The sequence below is a fragment of the Canis aureus genome, chromosome 11 (genome assembly GCF_053574225.1).
Source record: "Canis aureus isolate CA01 chromosome 11, VMU_Caureus_v.1.0, whole genome shotgun sequence".
NCBI lineage: Eukaryota > Metazoa > Chordata > Mammalia > Carnivora > Canidae > Canis > Canis aureus.
In genome coordinates, this window is record NC_135621.1 from 55,385,415 (window position 1) to 55,403,509 (window position 18,095).

The 18,095-nt window shown below is 32.5% G+C and overlaps 1 protein-coding gene across 21 annotated transcripts in view; it reads right to left on the minus strand.

The window, feature by feature from the left end:
• NRXN1 (neurexin 1) overlaps positions 1–18,095 on the minus strand; it is a 1,110,252-nt gene that overhangs the window by 1,012,371 nt on the left and 79,786 nt on the right. The gene's annotated exons all lie outside the window — the stretch shown is intronic.

Genomic DNA, 18,095 nt, shown 5'->3' on the forward strand with positions numbered 1-18,095 from the left:
AGACAATTTAAGTACCGTTGATACACAGGGCTTGGCATCCAGGTTAAGACATGGAAGAGAAGCTTTCTTCCAAGACTAGGGCAACATCAAGATTTTGGTATTTATCAAATGTTTTCAATAATAAAATACAGCCATGTTGACATTTCTAGTCTCAGTCTTTTATTTAATCAGCTGTAATTTTAAAAGTGGCTATTTGATCAAAAGTGTTTACGAAGAACAAAAAAACAGCAAGTGTAGGAACTTGGGAGGAAAACAACTTATAAAAGCACCATTTCATAAGGTTCAACAAATAACTCTTTTCAATTGTTAAAGTTATTAACAAATTCAGAATCATTAATTTTGTTTAAAATATAATAGCTGGAAACTGAAATATCAACATAGGCACATTTACTGATGTGGTCCTAACATATGACCAAAAATAGCTAGTGGATAAATGTGGACAACAGCATCTGTACAAAATACTTGGTTTGCCAGAGTTTATTTTAAAAGAAATAACAAAAAAAAAAAAAAGACGAATACTTGATATGTGATATTCATTTCCTGATTGGTTTGGTTTCTAATCTGCTAAATAAGGAGTTAAGACTGAATTTGCTACTTTTCAGTTGCAACTCTGAGGTGACATGGATACAAATATTAAAGATTTATTTTACTACATTGGAAATTATAAAAAGATAGAAATTATTTTAATGTTTAAGACACATTTTCATTTTATAGATTATTTTCATGTTTAAGAAACACTTTCATTTAACGTTAACCACCCTTTAAAATTCTAGTCCCCATTTAAAATGCTTGCTTAAAAAAATAAAATTATTTAATATATAAAGTAAAACCACAAAATTATGGGGTTTAGGGGAGAGTCAATTGTCAAAATAGTCTATCATTTACTATGGCTCCAATTAACTTCTGTAAACAAAGATTGGCAAATATGGTGATGAGAAGTAGCAGTCTCAGGAAAATGGTTTTTTGGTAAAGTGCTGCATGAAAATCTAATAGTAAAATAAAAATGAAAAACAAGTAACACCGGCCCGGGCCCAACACCAGTTTCATAAACGAGCTAAGTAAGATAAGGAAAGGAAGTTGTCCTGTAATAAAATCAAGGTCATTGATTCTGATCCCCTGAAAGTGAGATTTCTTCTTTCACTGTCAACTAAGACACAGGGCCACAGGTGGCGCCATTGATCTTGTCCTGCCATCTGGCAAGTTTCTGAGTTTTTATTCATAGAGAGAACCAGCAAACTTAATGGAACCCCTTGTATGCAAATCCTAGTCATGCCCAATGTGTAAAAAAATCCTGACTTGACCAAATTCAGGAAAACAGGCTGTCTCAGAAGACTTAGATAAAAAAAAAAAAAAAAAAAAAAAAATCAAGGACACCTGACTAGCTTAGTAGGTAGAGTATGCAAATTCTTAATCTCAGGCTTGTGAGTTCAAACCCCATGTTTGGGCATGGAACCTACTTAAAAAACAAATTTAAAAATTAAAAAAAAATTAAAAATAATCAAAGTACTAGAATAAAAGGAAGGGTAATATATTAACTCCTATATGTTAAAAAAAATGACCATAAAAAGAAGAAAACGGCTTGGAACAGACTTTACTGGCATTCCATATGTTTTTAGACTCAATCATAGAATTAAAAAAAAAAACAAAGAAACTTCTCTTTAGCTTCTATCATTGTATTCTACCCCTTTGGTATCCATTTGTTTGCTTTAGTTGATTTAAAATCTGGTAAGCTAGGGGCTCCTGGATGGCTTAGTCAGTTAAGTATCTGACTTGATTTTGGTTCAAGTTATGATCTCGGGGTCCTAAGATAAAACCCCATGTCTGTGATTAGCAGGGAGTCTGCTGGAGATTCTCAATCTCTCCCTCTTTCTCTGCCCCTCCCCCGACTTGCTCCCTCACACTTTCTCTCTAAAAAGATAAATAAATAAATTTAAAGATGGTTAACCTAAAAATGATTCCCTATATTATTTCATAATTTGGACATAATAAATGATGGTAGCTCTACCATTTACAGCCATTCTCCAGGTGTTTTTCCTTTTCTCTTTCCTTTCTACTTGATTTTTGAAATAAAAGAATATGATTTTTAAAAGAATAGTTTTCCTCATAACATCAATTTTTGCCTTCCCTTTGTAGATCTTTGGCAATCAAATAGTATTTTGATTTTTAATAGCAACAGAGAGAGAGGCAAAAATCGGCATGCCAGACTGTAAAAAGTAAAGTAGTATTTTTTCTTCAATGTAAGGAAGAAAGCATCTATCCAGCCTTACCTGTGGACACTGTCACCTTAGGAATAAGCTCTTGGTTTGCAGAAAACCTTGGCTTCTTAATTCTGCTGACTAATTCTGCTATGTACATCAAGGGAATCTTAGTAATCAACTTTACTATGATGACCATGCCACCTATAAAGATCACCCTCATTTTTTTTCATTATGAAAATAAGGAATAAAATCACAAAAAAGATACCTTAAATTTTCCTTTCCTTTCAGACAAGACACGTTTCCCTCATGAAAATGAGAATAGGCACCAGTACATCAGTCATGCTATGAATAATTTGTGTGCTGTTGACATGAAGGGAAGCTGCAGACTATTAAACTGTATATTCTTCAATTACTTCAAAAGAACATCTCCACAAAAAAATTTCCTTTGGCCCCTAGCTTTTAAGACTGTAAAGACAGTAAGTTTAATTTATCATGAATGTTCCTTGCACATAATTTTAATTATATACTTTTTTTTGGGGTGGGGGGAGGATGACTAAGGAAACAAATGTGTTTGCTTCAATATAAAGAAAATCAGGAATTTAATCACGACCAGTGGATAAGTTAAAGTTTGATATAAAATATTACAGGTAACTCTTTTTTGTATAATCAATATTTAAGTTTACCACTATGAAAGGCTTCATCTAAATCTATAAGCAAGAGGCAACTTATGTGCTACATTTTACACTCAAAATTGGCTGTAAGTAATCCGTCACTATTTAGCCATTCTTTCTCTCTTCTGGCTTCCTTCCTTCCCTGCTAGTTGCTTCTGACCAGCTCCCTTTATTTTTCTTTGGCTCTCTCTCTCCTTCATCAAAACTGCCTCTACTGCAGGTGACTTTCCAACCAATAAAACTGGTACTGGTCCCGGCCAGCAGAAAGAAGAATACAGAATAAGATTTTATTCTCTTCTTACATATATTGATTGAGCTTGCTAGCTTCTATCCTCTCCTTTCCAGCCCTTCACATTATTTTCAAGACTTTATCCCTCATTTTGGGGATTAAATGCCAGTATAGCAGAATCTGGTTCCCATGGTGGCACCGGATGGAGCTTTGCTTTATTTTATTTTTCCTTTGGTGTTAACAGTGAAAGCCTTTAGAAAACCCCAATCATCTGGGAATGCTTCAAGGACTAGAAAATGGAGGAAAGCACTGAAAATGTGGATTTGTGCAGCAGTCAGCTGGATGAAGAGAAATGCTGGCCAGAACCAAGAGAAAGTTCAAACAGCAAATGAAGCAAAGAGGTCTATTACGGAAGGTTATAGAAGGAAAGAAACAGCCTGAGCAGGAATGGCTAGTTCCAAAAATGTTTTAACAGGTGCCCTCAGCCACTTGTTTTAAATCTACCTAAATCACACTTCCACCCAGGCTGCTGGAATCCCAGTCTTAGGGCCTGAGGGGAGCCAACTAGAATAGATGATACTTTTTCTCTCTCTCTTCACTGTTCAGGAATAAAAGGAGTATCTCTAAACCAACTTGCAGCAGCAACAACATTCCCGGCATCACCCTCGGAACTATAAAAACATCTTCCCTAGAAACATTATAAGCAATGCCCAAGTATACTTTTGATATAAAACTATGATTCAAATTTATTATGGAATTAATGAGTTATTTAAGTGGTCTGAGAAGTTTAGCATGCCTGAGAATGTTTCTGTTAGAAAATGATATGAGTTTCAACTTATTTATTCAAAGAACTTTTGAAATAGTACTTTGCTGTGTTGCAGACTGCCTTTGTTTCTGCATCATACAGATATCAATTTTGTTATACAAAGTCCATGTAGCATTCAATTCAAAATGCTCCATCTTGTTAACAAGAGAAGGAGGGAGGAAAGGAAGGAAAAAAAGGATGAGAGAGAGGAAGGATAATTATTTGGCAGATTCATTCAATGGATTTGATGAAATTTAATAGCTATTAGTCAACATACTAAAATATATACAGGATGGGTCACACAAACTATATTGAACACAATTTCAACTTCTATTTTCATGAGGGACTATGACATTTTGTTTTGCTTTTATAGCTTCAGTTCTTCCCTACAAATGTTAACTCTGAGTTAACATTACAATATTAATTTCAATAGCTGGACTTAAGAATAAAAATTATATATGAGTGACCATAAAAATTGTGTCAAGAACAGTCTACACTGTGTCTGCTCATGTCACTCATTTTTATTGTTTTATTGCTGACATAGAAACAAACCTTTCCTAATATCAAATTGACAGATAAAATTAAGCAGAGTGTTAGCATGTATTTTCCCAACAAAAGTCAATCACTGCTATATAACTTCAAAGAAAGCTGGTGGAGGTAAGGAGTGCTTCCTTTCTAAAAGTCTGAGGTTGTCATAATTTAGAAAGCAGAGCGAGAAAGTTCTTGGATTAGAGCTGAGAGAATAAATTTAAATGCATCCCTATCTAACTACCCAACTTACCACCACTTTTCATGGTTTTATGGATGTGCCAGTACCCAGATATGACTTTTTTTTATGAACAAACGAATGGGAGATATCCTCTAGGTGTGTGGCACCAGAAGAGAATATTCCACAAAGTGGCCTAGGTTCACCAACAATAAGATGGTGAGTAGCGGACTTCTGCTGAAGACTGCCAATGGCCCTTCATTTTAGAGAACTAACGTAGGCTAGATTTACACAACTTTTTCACTAATTATTTTATTGCAGAGTATTTTCAAGTAAACTTCCAAATACATTGGATTTTACTCATCTATACTTAGTTTCTCAGATCAGTCCAAAACAAATCTACTTCACTTATCTGAGAAAAAGCGAACATTTTAAGCATGGGGACATTGCATGAAGATAGGATAAGTCAACTATAATGTAAAAAAAAAAAAAAAAAAGAGCTAAATTTAGAGTTTAATAAATTACTTTGTATATACTGAATAGAAAAAGGGTTATATAAAACTGACTTGTCAATTATACATATATTTTTATATTTAAGGAAAATGAAATCTTATTTCAATAATACAAATACTTCATATTGTCTTCAATTCAACAGACCTTTGCATATGTAACAAATAGTCTAGAAGAAAAAATGCACTGGATATTAAAAGGACTGATCAGTTCTTTGGGGCTTTTAGTTTTCATTTTCTTCAGTATTTAAAACACTGTACATTAATTATACCTAAATTTTAAAAACACCAAGACATTTACATATTTCATAATTCATGGCTGATCTAATTTTAAAATTTTATAGAAATTACTGAAAATCATTTTAAAGGAAACGGACTGTTTTTGATTTTGCTAGATAAATGAGATAATATGCAAAATTTTCTAGGAGTCTCCTGGGATTGGCTAAAATATTACTATAATGAACAAAATATCTAGTTATCTTTTCAACTATAGCACATTTCAGTAGGAAGATGATTGTTACAAAGAATTCTTCTGCTTCTTCAAAGTCTGAAATCATTTAGTCCAATAGTACCTGAGATTGAAACATATGAAATTGCTGTTTTCAGATCAAAATTGGTCAAACAGCAATAGTTTAATATTGTTAAATCTAATATTTCTAAGTTGATGCTATTCTCTGCCTCCTAAATATAACATGGTGATATCAAGTTAAACTAAAACACTATTGAATTCCTTAGAATCAATCCATAGAAAGCAGAAGGGAGTGGGAGGTACAGGCTTCCATATATGGAATGTAAAGGTCAGGTGAATGAAAGATACAGCATAGGGAACATAGTCAATGGTATCATAATAGCATTGTATGGTAACAAGGATAATTACCCTCCTGGTGAGGGTGAGCACATCATAACATATAGAGTTGTGGAATTACTATGTTGTACAACTGAAACTAATGTAGCATTGTATATCAATTATACTTCAATCAATAGATCAACAGCAATGACAAAAAAAGGAAGTAGAAAACGAGTGAATGTAATTCTTACAAAATATTTCATACAATGTTATGAAGATCTCAAATATTCAAGAGAAATAAGGAATAATATACTAATACTTTGGTTATCTTATCACTTTAAATGTGCTTGCATAAATATATCTTATATAATCTTTATATTATTGCATCAGTTATTTTGCTTTGGTTGAATGAATTGTCCAAGATACCCAAATAAAAAGTAGAAGAAAAAAAAAAAAAGTAGAAGATGCTAAGAGTGGATAGAAAGTATGTTTGAAGGTTCCTTGTCCAAGTTTGTGTGGATTTCAAAAATTGTTTTAAAAAAATGAATATAGGGACTGCCAAGTGGCTCAGGGGTTGAGCGTCTGCCTTCAGCTCAGGGAGTGATCCCGAGATCCAGGACTGAGTCCCACATCGAGCTCCTTGCAGGAGGTCTGCTTCTCCCTCTGCTGTGTCTCTGTCTCTGTCTCTGTCTCTGTCTCTCTCTCTCTCATGAATAAATAAAATCTTTAAAAAAATGAATATAAGGATTTTGGGTAATATAAGGTAATGTTGGCATGTCTACTACACTTGTGTTACATTACTGGAACTATTACCAAAATGTATCAATTACTTTTTAAAAAGTAATATAATAAAGAAGTAAGAAACTGTATTTATGATTTCTTTCACCCTTTTTAAGAAGGCATAAATATTTTATATGAAATATTTCTTTCTTAATTGCATTTATGTAATGATTCTATAAAGTCAAGAAAATGTAATGCTGTTTACTTTCCTTTATTGAAGGAAACAAAATGTCCTAGCAATCATCTCCCCTGTGCTATTAAAATTATTTCCCAAAGGACAAAAAAACAAAAAACAAAAATAAACCAAAATAGACAAAAACAAAAACAAACACACACACATACATTTAGAGAATCTTTACTCTACTTTAATAGCAAAAAGCAGACAAGATTAGTAAATGTGTTTACCTTTGGGCATCCTAACCACTAGAAAGAAGAGGAAAAGTATCCATAAATTTTTGCCGTCTTTAAAATTGAAAGGAAAGTGCTCATTTCATTCAGAGCATGCAAAATTTTGCATCCTTTTTTAAAATATATAAAATAAAAAGACACTTTCATTTATTAACAAAAGCAATTATTTTGGAAGGTTAGGTAATATATGCATTTGACATATAAAGTATATTTGCCCTTTCAATTTAGCTATGAAATGTAAATCTGATAAAATACTACTCTTATTCCTTTTACATATATGTTGTATAGTAAATCTCCTGGAAACTGAGCAGTAAGTCCAAATCTTTTAAAATCTTAATCAACAACAATAAATAAATAAATAAATAAATAAATAAATAAATAAAAAATTTGAATCAACAGACAAGTAGGAAGAAAAATGAATAGATTGTTCAAACTCCTATTTTCTTTAAAAATAAAATAATTTTATGTTAAAGGCTAAAAAGAAAATCATTTGTTCATAGACACAACCAACTGTATATTTTTGAAGATTTTATATATGTAGTTGTTTGTCTTCATATCTAGTACTTTAGGCCATATGAATGCAAGCCCATGTGCAGAAAACCCATGAGCTTAAACAATCTACCCTTTATCTGCTGATGTATTGATCCATAAAATCAAATCACCACAAACACAAGCCTTCAAGGTAGCCTTAATAATTCTCCATCATATCTTTTCCTAAAATGGCCTTTTGCTGCTCAAAAAAATATGTTGAAATATGAAGAGATTTCTTTTTTGGACTCTTGTAAAAATACTGAAATGTTAATTCCATCATACAAAACTGTTTTATTTTTTTAAAATGAAACTGCATGAATGTGACATAATTCATTATTTCTTGACAGTCGTATTATTGGACTGTTTTCTGATTATTGGAAAGTCTGAATTCTTTTGACCCAAGCAACGTCCAAACTGAAGATTTAATTTTCAAAATAATCTCATTAGGTTATAATTCATTACTTATTGATTTAGAAGGTGTGGAAATACCATGATGTTGTAACCACTTCATAAGCTCTACTCTAAACATCTATACAAGCAGGTGTGCCATTTCTAACACATGCACACATACCCATCTAGCCTGCTCTTTCATAAACAAATTCAAACTTTCATATTTTTCTCTATAAAAATATTTTCCTACAAAAGTTAATGTGGGTAGTGGTGCTTGGTGGCTCAGTTGGTTAAGCATCTACCTTCAGCTTAGGTCATGGTCCCAGGGTCCTGGGACTGAGCTCCATGTAGGGCTTCCAGCTCAGTGGGGAGTTTGCTGCTCCCTCTCCCTCTGCTGCTCCCCCTGCTTGTGCTCTCTCTCTCTCTCTCAAATATATAAACTCTTTAAAAAAGGAATAGAAAGTTAATATGGCTAGAATAAAAAAAAAACTATTTATAATAAATACTTGATAACATAATCAATAATAACACTACTAATTTACTCCATTGGAAATATATTTATCTACTGATAATAAGCACTGAATAAGTTATAAATCTCTCTATATTTCTCTTTCTTATTTAACTTTACATGTTTGTCCATGTTAAAAGAAAAGAAAAGCATTTTCTAACTGACTGTCCAGTATGTTAGCCATCAGACACATATGCCTACTTATATGTCCACTAAAATTAATTACAATTAAATAAATTTAAAAATTTAGTTTTTAAGTTGCAACAGCCAAATTCCACATTCTTACATTCATATGCAGTCATTAGCTACTAGACTGGACATCACAGACTATGAACATTTCTATCATTGCAGGAAGCCCTATTGGACAGTATTGTTAAGGGTTTTAAATAAATCAATACTTCTCTGGTAATATCTTTTAATATAAAGCTCTCACTTATTGTGTGTTATGTTCTTTGCTAATTTTGTTTATAAAGGAAAGAGTTTAAATTCATAATGATATTTTTAAAGGAACACCTAAATTAAGATTAGATTTAGTTACTGTATTTGTATACTGTGAATTATATATTTCCATTTTAACTTTAAAATAAAAACAAAAGTTGGGAAATAACTCCAATAAAAATTTTGCTCTCATACTAAAATATCTTTGGATAATATAAGCTCTGGACAATTATTATTCTTTTTATCATTAAGTCCTTTCCTGTAAGCCTCACAGATAATGAGAAAATGCTAAATATGTTTTGATTTTTGAGTAAAGAAGCAATCAAATAACTTTTGTCTTGATCTCTTCCCATTTCTTCCAGTATTAGGTCATTTAATACTATTTGTCATAGACTTTACGTATAAACTACATAATAGTTTAATAGCAACAGCAGTTTTAACATTAGTAAAAAGTACTCTCCATCCCAAATCTCATATAATAAATTCTCTTACATTATAATAAGTCAAAGATTTCCCTTTCTATAAAGTAGGTCTATTACTGAATAATACACTATGGGAAAATAAACCAAATGGGCAAATAAAGGAATCAACGCTTTTGCAACACTGAAAGATAACAGGAAAGGACTACGAAAGAATAAAAAGAATAGCTGAAACCTCTAGATAATTCTGTAGAAGTTCAAGATCTTGTTAAGAAATACATCATTGAGTAAGCAAATAAAAAAATATGAGTGGTACAATAGAAAAAATAACTCTGAATATGGAAGCATTAGCTGTGGTGTAGTAAAAGGAAAAAAATGTGGCAATGCTGTTTTAAATAAAAATGAATAAGATACACAACAAAAATTTAAAGTAAACCTAGAAAGTCTATTTTTAGTATTTAAAAAATGTAGGTCTGCTCTTAATGTTGAACACTGTCCACTTTATTATCAAAAAATATCATTTTTCATTATTGGTTAATGACATCCAAGCTACTTTTACAATGTAAGGGAAACGAGGCAATAGAAGAATAAAAACAAACATATTATTTATAGCCTCAACACCTTAATGAATAACAATCTAGATATCCCAAAGAGCTGTTGTTTGGTAAGCGAAGTAAGTATTGAGAAGGACAGCTGATTTCTAAAGATTACTGAGGTCATCTCACATCTTAGTCCAATCCTGGCATTAGAATGGCTTGAAAGAGATTATGTGACATAACCATATATTTATCTTATTTTCAAAGAAGAAAATGTATGTTGCAAAACCAAAGGCAGCATCCTGATATGATACTTGTTACGGACTGAATATTTGTATTCTCTCAAAATTCTTATGTTGAAACCCCATTTCTCAGAATGATGATATTAGGAGGTGGAGCCTTGGGAAGATAATTAGGGTTATATAAGGTAATCAGAGTGGAGCCCTCATGAATAGCATCAGTGCTCTTATGAGTCCTGAGAGAGTTTGCTTCCCCTCTTTGCTCTCCACCATGTAACGATACAACAAGAAGTCTGCAGCCTTCAACCTGGAAGAGGACTCTCATCAGTATTTGACCATGCTGGCACCCTGATTTCAGATTTGCAGTCTCCAGAACTGCAGGAAACAAATTTCTGTTTTTTTCATAAGCTACCCAGTGGATGATACTTTGTTATAGCAGTCTCAACTAAGACAGTACTACTTTAGATCTGGTATTACCAGAGAAAATTCACCAGTTCAAAAAAATGACACAAAACCTTAATAGACTTCTGATACTATTACATTAACAGAAAAAAAACTAGTTACACTATATGTACAGTACGTAGAATGGCTAATGCCTGCTAGCAAATGTAGTTCATAGTAGTACCTAGTAACTTAGCATATATAGCTGTCTGAAGTAAATTATGGTAAAAATGTGCAATGTTGCAGGTAACATTGTGGGGAAAACAAATGGAAAAAGACTAGAAAAATCACTATTTTAAAATACTGAATAAAGGTACCTGGGCGATTCAGTTGGTTAAGCATCCAACTCTTGGTTTTGGCTCAGGTCACGATCTCAGGGTTGTGAGATCGAGCCCCACGATGGGCACCACATTGGGCATGCAGCCTGCTTAAGATTCTCTCTCTCCCTCTGCCCCTCCCATCTCTCTCTCTGATAAAAATTTAAAAAGATTAAAATACTGAGTTGGCGATTTCATCTTTTTTTTTTAATTAATATGCTTCTCTAGAGTAGTTTGGGAACTATTGTGAATGGAGACTGAGAGAATAAACTTGATAATTATGCATGGATCTATCGATATAAATAACTAAATAAACCACTCTAACTAAAATTTATAAATATGAGTAAAATATTCACAGAATGAGAGGGAAAATAATTTGAATGAATTGTCAGAGTCAACTAGTACACTGAATCATTAAGAAACTAGAAATCCCTAAAGAATATGGGTATTTCCTGACGAAGTGATACTTCAATGTTTCATCTCATTCTCCCTAAAGAAGGAATTAGAAAGGACAGAAAGCCTGCAGTTAGGATCCTTTTTAGGCTCTACCATCACAAATCAGTTTTAGGAAACTAGGTACTTTTTTTAGAACATTTATTTAATTTTCCATGTACTAAACATCTAACTTGTTCCATAGAGAGGCTGTGGCTCATAGCAGTAAAATAATGCAAAGCCACTTATTCAATAATGACAGATTATAAAGTATTTCATGTACAGATAATACCTATTTAATGATGTTAGCCATGACATTATTATAATTAATGCTTCCTTCTACAAAGTTGGTTGCTGAATAACAGTTTTCTATTCCTCTTCCTTTGTTCAGCTGCTAGCCTGGTGTGTACACATAAGAGTTGCTTAATAAATGTGTTTTAATGAGTAATTAATTTCCAATCTTAATTTCCTGCTTGGCTTCTATGAAACTAGTAATGTGGGATGAAGACAATTAAGTTTCTTTGCATAGGCAAGATTTACTTGCCACAATAGGCCAAATTTAGTTACTATATTCTCACATCAGAAGTAAAGTAACAATTGGAAACATTTTTTATTTGGACAAGGTAAACCAAAGTATGTATTAGTTTCTATCAAAATATTATTCTCAGGTAGTTCAAGATTCATTAATCGGACATTTCCAAAATGTTTCCTCCTTGGACTGTTATTTCTTAAGTAGATCTGACAGTGAAGATGATGGCAAAACAGTAGAATACAGCAACCATCACTTCAATTCACAAAACCACTTGTATAATCTTATTCATTATCAAAATGATGTGACCAAGATCAGTTAAGAAAGTAACAATTAAAATCCAGCAGGATGAACATAATATCTGTTTTCTTGTCACTTTATGTACAGTTCTGAGTACAGTGCCTGGCACATTGTAAACACTCAATAAACATGAGAGAATAAATGTAAACATGAGAGAATAAATGTAAATTGAAGACTAAATAGTACAAATCAGCTCTCTTAATCCCAAATTATATGTTCTTTCCTCTATATTTTGGAGGTTTAGCAAATTAATCACATGTACCCCAAAGGCTCATAGTATATTTGTAGGGAGCAAATTACTTAAGTTAAAACAAACAAAAAAATTAAAATGCAAATAATCCCACTAAAATAATGGCTTATTATGGAGCTTCTTTAAAAAAAAATCTTCTGTCAAATCATTGTTTACTGGATGCAATCTAATGCTTCATGATGTATTTATAGTGATATATCAATAAAAATATTTTAATTAAATTGTTCATAATTTTAATAAGTTATACGATTTATTAATTATAATGGCATGTGTAAAGCTCAGATATTTGTATTGGATGGAATGAGAATCTTTAGCATGGTTAGACAAGTGACATTTTAAGACAATGAGGAATAAATTTTAAGTTTTCTACCAATTTTGCCTTGAAAGCTTTACACAGAAAGGTACTGTTTAAAATGGCATCTCTGCATTTGGGTCCAAAGAATTACCTCAGGTTTCACTTACATTGGCCATTACTTGATGTGTAGCTACTAACCTAAAATGCTCTGTCCAATTAAAACAATTCAAAGCAGCTACATCAATTATGCATATGAGAAATATATAATTTAAAGTTGTCTTTAGTCATTTCTAAATACTACCTTCAGGGATGCTAGTCTGGTAAATGTGATAAACATCTTCTGGTTCCAATGGGATGTATGTTGATTAGAATGCTTTTTTACATACTGTAGTTAACTTGGCAGAAATAACTGAATCATCTATTGTGTAGACTCCTACAGTACACAACTAAATTTTATGTGATTTTCCTGTGAAGACATTACTATACAAGGTTTATCTTTAAATACAACACACTAAGAAATATAATTATTTTCTATTTGTAATTTAATCCTATTTATAGTCCCTGAAATTCTAATTGAATTTATCTTTTTACAAACGATGATCCCAAAATGCAACTGAAATGAATATTCTCTTGTTTGTCTAAAAAATCAAACCAACAGCCCATTTTTGTAACACATGATAAAACCTTGGTTAATTGGCCTCAGAGTCACCACAAGGAGTAAAACTCTAAAAGGAATGGTATCAATAACAACCAAAGTGGTTTAAAAATCAGATCAATGCTGCATGCTTCTTAAACTCCTTAAAATAATCCAAATTGGATATTTTTCTCTTTTCATATGAATTTTAAACAAGAAACTAGAATTCTAATTTTATTTCTAATAGATTCCTGTTTTGAAAGTTTTGGAAAAAGGATAAAGAATAACCAATTAACTACACCCCCCCACCACCAAAAAAAGAGCATCTGAAAACACATCTATCAAAATTTGCAAGTAAAACATTTAAAATTTGTCTGCATCAAGTACAGATGGATTGCTCGTATAATTTTTTTTTTATATTTTACACATGAAAAAAAGTGAGACCCTAGAGTGGGTAAGCTACTAATACATAAATGCCATTAGCAATAAGACATATAGTCTGAAGACATTTCTATGCTACTTTCTAAACCAGGACTGTTCAATAGAATCTTCTGTACCGTGGAAATGTTCCATAAAACCTAGGACTGGATTATGACCCTAACCAAAAATAACCACCACCATGTAGGTTTTCCTACATGTCTTAGGAAATATCCCACTGTTCTTATAAAGATCTGGATAAGAAGCAATCATCTCAATACAAATTCCTGTCTAAAAAAAAAAAAAAAAAAAAAAAAAAATTCCTGTCTATGAGGATACTTCAGTGTAGCTTTATGAAAATAAAAGACACATGGTCTAGCCCAGATCAGTCCTCCATACAAAATAAAGTAAAATGTATTGTGAAATAACTTTCAGAAAATAATATATGATGCAAAGACACTAAGAACATGTTAGAAAATAATATAGAGGAGCAGCCTGGGTGGCTCAGTGGTTTAGCGCCACCTTCAGCCCAGGGTGTGACCCTGGAGACCTGGGATGGAGTCCCACGTCGGGCTCCCAGCATGATGCCTGCTTCTCCTTCTGCCTGTGTATCTTTCTCTCTCTCTCTCTTTCTCTCTCTCTCTCTGTCTCTGTCTCTCATGAATAAATAAATAAAATCTTTTTTAAAAAAGAAAATAATATAGAAAAGGAAATAATTTCCTATAGGCCCATTTCCTTATTCTTCCAAAGAACCCCATAAGAACAATTACAAAAGAAGCAAATTTTATTTGTGGAAGACCTTGGCATTTGACTTCTGACCAATGTTGAAGGAAGTGGAAAGAAGAAATTATGAACCACTGGTAAAATAAAAATTGGCAAAACAAAAACAAAAAAAAATGGCTTCAGCACTCAAAATATGCAGAACATGGTTGTTTTTGTTTAGGCAGAATTAAGAAGAAATTCATAGATCTTATTTCAGAAATACTTTACACATGGCTAAAAGAACTCAGTAGGATACAATAGTGCTATAAAACTGGGATGTGAATTTTACCTGTCAACTGTTATGCACAACTAAAAGCATATCTTGGAATTTTTTTTAAAAAATGGGAAGAGCCGATCCATTTTAAGCACTGGTTGCAGAAATCATGGAGAATGGATCTTGGACATGTGGCTGAGGCACCATGGCAACATGGAAGGAACCCACAGCCCAGCCCAAAGAGTCCCAATTAGGCTCCATCACAAATTATTTTCTAAGGTGCATTGGGTATGTCATTTCACATCCTGGGCCTCCATTTCCTCATATTTAAAATGAAAATAATAAAACCTAACTTATAGCATTAATCTAAGAATAAATTAGTAAGTGTATAAAATGTGTAGCATATAGCTGATATATATAGTTGAAACCTAATTACTTCTCTACTTCAGTTTAATCATTTTTTAATGAGAAAGTAGGAAAAAATATTTAAAGTAAACCTAACTTTAATCTTAACATATTTAACAACATTTTTAAATCCTATACTTCTATCCTGCAAAAGGAAATTGTACACAGAGTAACAGCAAGAATTTGAATGCCAACTGATTTTCAAAATGGTGCAGTATAATTAGGAAATTCATGAGTCAAATTCCTGTTTATGCCTGCAATGTAAAGGCTAATCATTTGTTTGTTTTCTATAAGAAGGGCTTGATTAAAGCCTCTAGCAGCAATAATTAAATAACCCTATGCGTGAAGGACGCAGGCTCAGCTAGCACTGTGGTGTGCTAAAACCCATAATTAATGCATAGGGATGTGTGTAAATTAACAACTGAGTGTCATTTACACTAACAGTACAAATGTAGGTTTCTTTTTTCGGAGAACTACCTCTGTGTTTTCTGTTAACCATCACATGTGATAAGCACAGTATAACTGGCATTCTAACACCTACATACAGCCTCTAGTTCAGGCCATGATCTGGATTCGGAGTAAACAAAGTTTTCTAGAAAGGACCAGATAGTGAATATTTTGGGATTTTCAGGCTATATGGTCTCTACTGCAAACACTCAACTCTGCCCTTGTAGAGTGAAAACAGTCACAAACAGTACATAAACAAATGTGTATTACTGTGTTCTAATAAAACTTTAATAAAAAAAATAAAACAAGCATTGGGCCAGATTTAGTCCCATGGTCTATATGGTCACAGTTTGCCTAACCCTGAATCACTGTTTGCCGACCTAGATCCTAACTGTCAGCTAGTACAATGTAAAGTATTATCTTAGATAAGCATTATTTATACAACAGGTTAAGGACAAGGGAGTATAAACCTGACATGAAAACTTGACAAGCTTCTGAAACTTTCTAAGTTATTCTCAAATATAAATTAGAAAAAAAAAAAAAAAAAACAACACGACAAGCTGAATTTACCACAAGTTTGTTGTAAAAATAAAGTGACTCCAGATTTGAAAGCATTTTGAAAAAATAGGCAATATACTTGTGAATCATTATCATTGTTGTTGTTGTTGACTGCTGTTCTTTTCAGTTCTATGTTTGAAGGCCCCTGGAAGTCACATCTACTCTGGGACAACCTCAGAGGACAAATTGCCTAAAACTCACTCAGAGCTGGTCCAGAATTCTAAAATTTAAGAAAGATCAAGTACACTTAGAGGCCTATAGACGGCCCCCATAAGGTGTCTCTTCCTAAAATCAACCCCATGTCATTAATCGTGACAGAAGTTTTTCAAGAAGTCCTTGACCAATACTTTTGGAAACTGCATATGACATTATAAATCTAAGCATATTGTTACACTATGAACATTAGTATTAAAGAGATACTTGTCAAAGAGTCCTTGACAAATAAATTTGAAACACTTACACTCCTCTGTCAGAGATTCATAGCAAACAATTGCACAGTAAAGATTCCGAGATATACTGCAATAAAAATAAAAAAACTGTGTACCTTTGTCCAACCCAGTATTTCCAAAATTTATTTCTATAGAAATTTTGTATTTTGTTGGTGAAGCCTATTAACATAGTTCTCCAGAATAAACATTAGGAAAAGCTGTCATTCAGATTATTTTGAACTATTACACTCTTTCACTCTGGGTGTGGGGAAACTGTCCCACTATTCTCACATCTGACAGTATGAGAGTAGAGGCACACACTTTAGCCATTTACTTACAGTCCAGCAGTGTGGCAGTACATTGGGATTTTTACATATAGTAATCAGGTGAAAACCAATCAAATTTGTAAGATAAGCTAAGCAGTATGAAAATTACACTCACCTCTGTATACTTGAAAAAGGGGGATGGAAAATAAATTGCAAACATCAAATACCTCTGATTTGAACTTGAAAGTTAACAACAAACATATCCACTGAGATAATATCAAGTGATAGAGACTTAAATAACTGTGCTGAAGGCACTGAAATCCATTAAAATCCAAATAATTCTTGATTTTGCTGAATGTTGCTTAAGCTGTCCAACAGGAAGAAAAGAATGAAAAAAAATTGCATAGTTCATCAGTTTCCTATACATGACTTCTTACTTATAGGATTTCTTCTGGAGGCTTTTTCACAGACTGTTTAATAAAAAAAGGCAGTTCTGTTCTTGTAGCAAACCGTTTTTGGACAGTGATTATCTGAGTTATTATCGGACTTTAATTTCCCAATGTTTCTTTCCTTGGAGACTAAATTTTTTTCTATAACAAAGCTATACATTTTTGTCTAACATCAGTTTGGTCACTAGTAGCTGGAGCTGGCTTCTGGAATTAAACATATAAATTAACCAAAAACCAACTTATATCTAGAAAAATAAACAAGATATCCTATTTCTAGCACTTAATATAACCCCTGACATACAGAAGAAATTCAATAAATAATTTGGTGAATGGCTAGTAAATGAAAAGATCAATCAAAGAGAGATACCAACTACTTTAGTTCAAATATCAGCTACTTTAGTTCAAATATACAAGTAGTATTATTTATAAATCATTTTTACTGAATAATTCAGAATTACTTTCTGAAACTGAATATCCAATAATTCAAGAGAACTGAAACAAGCAAAATGATAATCTGTCATAACAGTTACTCATTTCAACATCATAACTGTTTGCCCATGCACAGTGATGGAGAACTAAGGTATTTTGTGCTTGATAAGATAATAAATCCATACATGATACGGACACTAAGGCAGAACAAACTTTTATTATAGTTCTTAGATTATATTACAGAGTCTATCTTAGTATTCTGAAGGATTAGAACCACCAATACAAGTTCAATGTCGTAAAACTATTTTATACAGCAATAGAACAATCCTCCATCAAATGCTTAGGAAAACATACCCATCCAAGTAGAG